This window comes from Kryptolebias marmoratus, unplaced genomic scaffold, assembly GCF_001649575.2.
Source record: "Kryptolebias marmoratus isolate JLee-2015 unplaced genomic scaffold, ASM164957v2 Scaffold25, whole genome shotgun sequence".
Taxonomy (NCBI): Eukaryota; Metazoa; Chordata; class Actinopteri; order Cyprinodontiformes; family Rivulidae; genus Kryptolebias; species Kryptolebias marmoratus.
In genome coordinates, this window is record NW_023665759.1 from 104,090 (window position 1) to 112,261 (window position 8,172).

Genomic DNA, 8,172 nt, shown 5'->3' on the forward strand with positions numbered 1-8,172 from the left:
TCCACGAAATACAATAGGCCTTCGCAGCGCTGTCGCTGCTCGGGCCTAATAATAATAATAAGAAACAGTACAGATCCAATAGGCCTTCGCAGCGCTGTCGCTGCTCGGGCCTAATAAGAAACAGTACAGATCCAATAGGCCTTCGCAGCGCTGTCGCTGCTCGGGCCTAATAAGAAACAGTACAGATCCAATAGGCCTTCGCAGTGCTGTCGCTGCTCGGGCCTAATAAAGCAGCTTTTAGTTGGTATGTCTCACACAAATGGAAGAAATTACCAACAAATCTGATGATAGCCCCAAATGTGTGTTTTTAAATCCAGGTTATAATTATTTTTATTCTCATGACTATAATTGAGATCTTTTAAAGGTTAATAATTTTTATCGCATTCAATATCATTTTAAAATTTGATTTTGTATTTGTGTTTTTATTAATTTTTGTTTTTATGGGAAGTACATTGTGTTACAATGTGTATGAAATTTGCAATATAGATAAAGTTACCTTGCCTTGTTGGGTGATGGTACGAAGCTGTTTCCCTGCAGGGATCAACAAAGTTTCTGTCAAAGAGATAAACTGCAGCAACACGTCTGTTTCCAGTTTCAGAGACAAAGCATCCGATCTGTGACAGACTCAGAGCAGAGACGCTGACAGACGACAAACACAGTTTTCCTCTCAGATCCAAGAGTCGGCTCAGAGTAGCTGGATGCTGCTGACGGAGCTGAGCCCGATCTCTGCTGCTGAAAACACAGAATGACTCACAGCAACAGGCTGCTGCTGATCCTCAGGACCTGGAGAACCTGAATTTTCACTTCTTAGGAATGTTTTTCTTTTTCTATTTCCTCATTAAGGAAAGAAAACACACCTTAACAAAGTGACAACAGACAGAAAGAAGAAGATATCAGAATATTCTTTATGCTACAGTCCTGTTGCTGTTGGCAAAAATCTTCAACACTGTTTGTTGTTGTCCTTCAATAAAATACTTTCTAAATTATTTTCTGCACATTCAGACACACTTTGGGCTGTACAAAGACTACCTGTGGCTAAAATCTCACATCTCCATGTATACAGTACTTTTAGCAGCCATGATAATAAAAATACTTTAGTCATTTAGACAAAGCTAAATCAGGTTTGCATACTTTTTATGAATCTGTCATCTGCCTTCAACACAGTTTAGCCCTATCTTCTTTTAAAATCTCTTAATACTAATATAAAGAAATAAGATAAACCATAAGACAAAAGACTCTTCCTGAATAAAGTACCTGATTATATGACCCTGACTGCTTGCCTACAGGACGTTATTAACCCTCCGAGTCTCATTATTTTGACCACCTTGTCACTTGGTTTGACAGCAGCTTTTTAAACCTCAGTATTAGTGAGACCAAGCAGCTGGATCTGAGAGGGGAAGTGAAAAAAGGCTGTACAGGGCCTGCATTCAGGCCTTTGACTATAAAAAAAGAGCAGGTTACGCCTTTTAAATACCCGGGAACTAATGTAGAAAATTTATTTACTTTCCAATCCCATGCAGATTATCTCTACAGAATAAGAAGGTGAGACAAAAGGTTTTTTACTGAATGCTTTAACCTTTAATGTTCTGTTTTGGTGTGATAACATCACAACTAAATATTTTTCTTGAAGAAATGCATATGGCCACCACCTTTAATGTGAAAGTTTTAAAGTGAAATAATCTTTTGCTGAAAAGTGGTGGTGAAAAGTGAGTTGTAGATGCTTTGGTCCAACCTTGTAAATCAGGTTATCTGCTGTATCTCATGTGATGATGTGAGATCTCACCAGATGGATTAGTGCTCAAAGTATATCATGGGCTAGTATACATCAGCTACTACTACACAAAATTTACTTCAATATCTGTATAGATTTCTGAGTAAAACAATTTTTGTGGTGGCTGATGTCAGTTAGCTGTGGCAGCCATCTTGAATTAGGTTGACTCCAAATGTTAATGAGTTGTAGATGTAGATTCATTGAGTTCAGAAGGCTGTAGAAAGGAGCCCTCCCTGCTGCCCCTTCAGTTTTACCAGGTACCTGTTCAATAGAACGTGACTGCTCATACAAACTGAGAGGCACATGACCAGCAGAAACACCTCCACAGGTAATGAGAGGCCAGTTTTTGTATGTGACGCCATCTGTGTAGAATAAAAAGAAATGAGATGGGCACAAACCTTGCATGATGCACTCTTTAAAATGCTGGCAAACTGTTGCCTTGCTGCCACATGCCAGGAGTGTATATGGTGTTGCTCTGCTGTTTCTCAATGTTTTTTTTCTGTTGTCAAGAAACATAATGCTTCCTTTTTTTAGACAATGGCTGTCCTTAAATAAATTAATTAATGCTTAAGATTCTTTCAGCGTTATACTGTTTCTCCAGTTTTCCCCTGTTTCAAATTTCAAAATGAGCACAACAACACTCATATATAGTTAGCGAGGGACATTTCATTGCACTGCTGCTGCACCAGTCTCATGTTGGACAACCAAAATAGATCGAGTTGGTTTTATTTTTTAAAAATTGTATAAAGAAAGGCCTATTATTCCTTAAGAAAACCTCACCTGTAGCCTTTCATGCCAAAATTTAAACAAAAATTGTCTTTTGTTAAGAAGGGACAGAGTTTTAAATGTTTTGGTCAAACCTTGTAAATGACTTTGTGTTCAATCTCGTGATATCTCACAAAATGTGACTCTCAGCTACTACCTCACCAAATTTAGCTCTATATCTGTAAAACTGACTGAGGTATAGCCATTCATTTGTTGGTAAAGGTCAATTGGTTGAGGCTGCCATCTTGAATTGGGTTGACCCCAAAAGTTTGTCACTTATAGATGTACATCCAGTAATTAATGAGATTTTTATTTTAAAAGATTTGAGTGGTGAATAAGATATTATGCTAATAGATACACAGTGTTGACTATTTTGCTAACTATTAAATAGTGTTGAAATGTTCATGCCAAAGTTTTAAGTAAAGATGTAGTGCAATGTGTAGCACTCAGAGTAAGTGGTGGTAATTACTCTCACCTACTGTCACTCATAATTTTACCTCAATATCTGTAAAACTGACTGATTTAAAGTAATGTATGTGGTTGCTATGATTGTTTTGATGTGGCAGCCATCCTGAACTGTGTTGACTCTAAAAGTTACTCAGTTGGACATGTTCATTCAGTGATTACTTTCAGAAAGTACTGAGACCCTGTCAGGTGGTGAGGCGTCGTCCCCTACCCCCACTTAGACGCTGGCAGGTGGTGAGGCGTCCCCCCTGACCCCCACTGAGACGAATGCTGGCGGTGAGGCGTCGTCCCCGACCCCCACTTAGACGCTGGCAGGTGGTGAAGCATCGTCCCTGACCCCCACTGAGATGAAGGCTGGCGGTGAGGCGTTGATCACAACACTTTCTGGAGCGGCCTGGCGAGGAGCGTCGACTGCAGGCATGGCAGGCTTGGCAGACATAGCAGACTTGGTAGACGCTGGAGGCTTTGCAGAGACTATGGTGGTGTTGGCCTGCTGACCCACCAGAGAAGCTGTGGCGGCGTCGGCCTGCTGACCCACCGGCGAAGCTGTGGTGGCGTCGGCCTGCTGACCCACCGGCGAAGCTGTGGTGGCGTCGCACTGCTGACGCACAGGATGCTGAGGGGTCCACGGGAGCAGCACAGGAGACTGAGAGTTCCGCGGCACCAGAGCCATTAAACAAGTCCAAAAAGTTTAAATCATAAGTGTTCATACTTGAAGAGACATCCACTAGCTATGATAAAAGGACATGGAGCAACATGCATCATTTTCTACAAACAATAAAAGAAGTGAAGTTTCTTTATTCTGGATAATTAGTGGAGGTTGCTCTTGTTTGACCCTGAAAACAGGAGAACTGTACAGAATGTGAGGAGGAAATAAGTTAAAAACAGGCCACACTCTCAGTTCCTCAGTGGGTCACTCCCACCTGAAGAATGAGGCTCTGCAGCTTTGTTGGAACACCTGAGCTGGAGGTAAACTGCCTGGAACGATTTCTCAGAAGTGACGTAATGGAGGAAAGAAACTCGTTGACGAGTCTGTTCTTGTCAGAGTCCAACTGAACTCTGTTGTCACATTTCTGTCCTGCAGCTCATTGACTAACAGAGTTTCAGCACTCGTTTAGTCCACCCCCTGTCTCAGGTAGGCTCCTGAGTCCACCTCCTGTCCCCGGACACCTGTTGGCAGATGTTGAATCAGTCTACAGCAAAGGGTGTCAAACTCCAGGCCTAGAGGGCCGCTGTCCTGGAAGTTTTAGGTTTTTCTGTTCCAACATGCCTGATTGAAATGGTTTAATTACCTCCTCACCAAATCATCAAGTTGTCCAGAAGCATGTCAACAAGCCATTTATTTAAACCAGGTGTTTTAAAGCAAGCACACATGCAGGAAAGCGGCCCCCAAATAACGGAGTTGTGGTCTACAGCATGTTCCTACCTGAGTCGGTTATGATGCTCCTGCTGCTTTGTGCTTCCAAAAAACTCCACTTTGCCTTTGTTTCTTTATTCTGGGCTCAGTCATTTTTTCTGATCAGGATGTTTGACGAGAGACAAAAAGAGATGCTTTGGTCTCATGCATGAAGGTGTGAATCAAAGTGACAATGACTGGGTATCAGGCTTAATGCTCCACTGTAAGTTTTGCATGTCTTTGTACTTCCATTTGGGTATCTACTGCTTCAAGAAACAGTCCAAGTTCAAAAAAACCAAAAACAACCACCAAGCTGTTTTTTAGTAGTATGTAAATGTTTTATGGTGTCTGCAAAACGACCTATTTCGAAAACCTTGGTTTTTTTGCATCACAATTGCTATTACCTAGCAACCCAAGTGGAGCTCAACCCACTTCATTACAGGGAGACCGTCATGTTTGTTCTGCTGGTTTTACCGCTGAACAATGTCTGCTTGAAAAGGAAAATGTTATGTTGTTGGCTGCAATATAGAACATGTGTTTATATTGCCGCTGTGTCAACCCGCTACCAGTCAAGTTTCCGACCCACTTATTGCCTCTCTCCTACTTGACAAATGTCAGATATGAACTGCTAAGTGCCCCTGTCCCTAAATCAGAATCCTCAGAGTTTGAATTAATAACGATGTAAACGTGTATCAGATGCACAGCATTTAATCCTTTTGTGAGATTTTATGTTTTTTGATGTAGTGCGCTAGTGGGTGTCGAGTGTTGGGAGGGTGTGGCCAACAGCAGCTAATTTGCATAATAGTGATATAACCCTAAAACCGCTCATTCTGAAATGAGCTCAAAACAGGCAGAACTGATCTTTAAAAATCTCAATATCTGAGAATGATTTTGTGAATTAAATGTAATCAACATGTTTTGTATAGTCAACAGACATATCCTAACTTGTTCAAGGAAGCATAATAGGTCCCCTTTAATATGTCAAGGTGGTTCCTCATAACATCAAGGAGACCAAAGGTGTTTAGTCCTTCAACAAATCTTTAAAAAGTTAGAAAATATAGGAAAGATTAGTAAGAGAACACATAATCTCTGTGTAGTTAACTGCATAAAAGCCTTGCCACAGAATATTTTTAAAACAATTGGAAACACGTATGTGTAGTATAGATAACATTTACTTTGAAAGATGAATTTTTAAAACGCATAAACAAAACTGTTTCTGAGAACGCTACATGAAAAAAAATAAATAAATAAAAGGTGCTTCCTCTGTGTTTGGTGAGTGAAGTGAAGTGAGATTTATTTATATAGCACTTTTAAGCAACATGGTGATCCAAAGTGCTTTACAACAGAAACAAAAACAAAAACAAAAACAATGAATGAAACACAAAAAAGAAAAGAAAAATACAACAATGATGTATTCTAAATTAATCATGTATTATCTAAATGAAACAGGATAATCTAAACAGAATCACTAAAACAGACATATCTAAGCATGAGCTGAGATAGTCAAATAATCTAAATCAGATAAACTAAACATATCTAAACATGAAATACAATGAAACACAAAAAAAGGAGAATACATCAATCATGTATATTCTAAAAGAATCATGTATAATCTAAATGGAATATATGTGGCAGTATGCCCTGTAGGTTTTGAACGCACCATACAAGTGCCTGAATCTAATTGGTTGTGACGCTGGCTGCCAGTATATAAAGGGCCCGCCTTCACCTGGGACGTCACATTGGTTTCCTTCCGGTTCAGACCTTGGCGTTTGTTGGTGCTGTACGCCTGTCGCAAACTAATGCGCGCTCAAAGAATGCGCTTAACGACGCTCTGATTGCCGATTCATCGTCCTTGTGGTAAGAATCTTCCCACACTTGATGTTTGTTAGCTTAGCTTTAGCTTAGCTTCTGTTGTATACCCAGGTCACCTGTACACGCTCCCCGTTTCCTCCTTCCTGTCAGAGGCACTACATAAAGAGCTCAGTGGTAAGTGAAGAGCTAGTTTTTTTTGCATGCTTTCAAATTTCATTTTTAACATTTATTTTCGATAGCTGCTGCTGTTTGTCCTTGGCCGGCTGTTACCGGGATAATCTGTTGGCTGCCTACCTGTCGTCCTGTTTACTGGCTTCATGCCGGCCGTCCTGGTTGGTGTAAATGCTGGCTGCTATCACTCGTCCAGGGTGGCTGATTTGGGCTGATTGGCGACCAGCTCGGACTAATTCTTCTAGTGCTGCTCTGCGTGGCGTCTGCTACAGTGGATCGGTTTCTCCCAGGACGGACCTTAATTTGGACTATTGCTGCTTGGTGGGTCGTGGACTGAACTGTGTACTAGTATTGTTTGTAATTTGAATGGTTCTTTTATTTTTGACAGGAATGGCCAGCTCGTGGTGTTGGTAGTGGACTTTCTGGGTGGTGGTACAATTTCTGGTTTGGTGCATGATTTTCTCTTTTTTGCTGTTTCAGTTTGCCGTGTTTCTTGTTTTTAGGACAACACCCTGAATTGCACTCCTAACTTTGAGTTGAGCTAGAACTGTGTCGTTTAACGTGTGAGTGGTTTTAAGCTAGTATGTTTTTAATTAAGTGAAACAATGTTGTAATAAATAACTTCTTGAATTGGGAGATTGTCTCAAACCTCATCTGTAGCGGGCCTGTGTGCCTTAAAGGTAACTTTTTTTAGTGGAGTCATTGCATTCAATTTTATCTGGGTTAAAATAGTGCTCTTAAATTTAAGTTACCCATTTTTACCACACTGCTCCCGCAACATATAGGATAATCTAAAAACCAGACATGAGCAAAATAGTAGCTAAACTAAAAAGATCTAAACATGACTAAAAGTACAGAACTAAACTAAGTGTACAGGAAGCTAAAAACATGAGTAAACTAAACAGTACCAAATTTCTAAATAAAACCAGAGGCCCGCTAAAAATGGCCGATGTAATAATCTCTAACTAAGATAGAGAAAGAGGGAAGGGGGGTTGCAGTGAGAGAAAGAGGGAGGAAAAAAAAGGCAAAAGCTGGTATGAGTATGGGAATGTGTGTATGTTTCAAGATGGTAGAAAGGCTGTCTTAGTGTGTGTGTTTGTACAGGTGAATTAACTGGACATTTTGCCTGAATACACACAACACTAACAGGACATTTTGAACTAGTGGGACAGTGCCGATGTCCTTATAATTCTTGCAATGTAGAACTGATTGGAGGGTGTTTGGATGGATGCCAAAGGCCTAAATTACAAATATCAGGCAAAGTCCCAATAAATCACAATTACATGACATTTGTGTGTAACCTGTGTATCACTATAGTGCCCCTGCTGCTAGCTTTAGGTACTGCACTAGCTCATTAATAATTCACACTGTGTATATTTTTAGGCATGCTGATTGGCCAGCGTATGTGGGTCCCTGTAATAAAGGTTTTTGTCAGGAAAATGTGTGTTAGGTAACAATGTTCCTAAAGATATGTTACTTTATTGAATGCAAATCTGGCTAAACACTAATTATTTTAGATGTGCTATATCTGTAGCTGGCTGTTGGATGAATAATTTTAACAAAGTTAATCTTTAATCTATTGTTTTATAGTATACTGAAGGATGTAAGAGAATTAATAATATCAAGACTAAAAATATCAGTGGCCTAATGATATGTGACATTACTAACCATAGCATATTTTTGGATTGTAATTTAAATGTTGAATGATTGAAAATTTAGTTAATAAATATTGGGAGATTAAAAGATAATTATCATATGCAAATGTAATAGTTTAGGAGTACAGACAAACCTT

General features: G+C 39.9%; 1 protein-coding gene and 1 long non-coding RNA gene across 2 annotated transcripts in view; one reads left to right on the forward strand and one right to left on the reverse strand.

Annotated features, from left to right (window-relative positions):
- The window catches only part of LOC108251420 (NACHT, LRR and PYD domains-containing protein 12-like), a 21,963-nt gene extending 21,149 nt beyond the window's left edge, over positions 1-814 (reverse strand). Inside the window, exon 1 of the mRNA XM_037974361.1 lies at positions 497-814. The gene's annotated coding sequence lies outside the window, so the exon portion shown is untranslated. The remainder of the gene's footprint in view (positions 1-496) is intronic.
- Positions 815-6,120: 5,306 nt separating this feature from the next.
- Positions 6,121-7,016, forward strand: LOC112449981. Its single transcript, XR_003038534.2, has 3 exons — positions 6,121-6,254; positions 6,321-6,383; positions 6,449-7,016. It is a non-coding gene; the product is annotated as an uncharacterized LOC112449981 (long non-coding RNA).
- Positions 7,017-8,172: the final 1,156 nt, after the last annotated feature.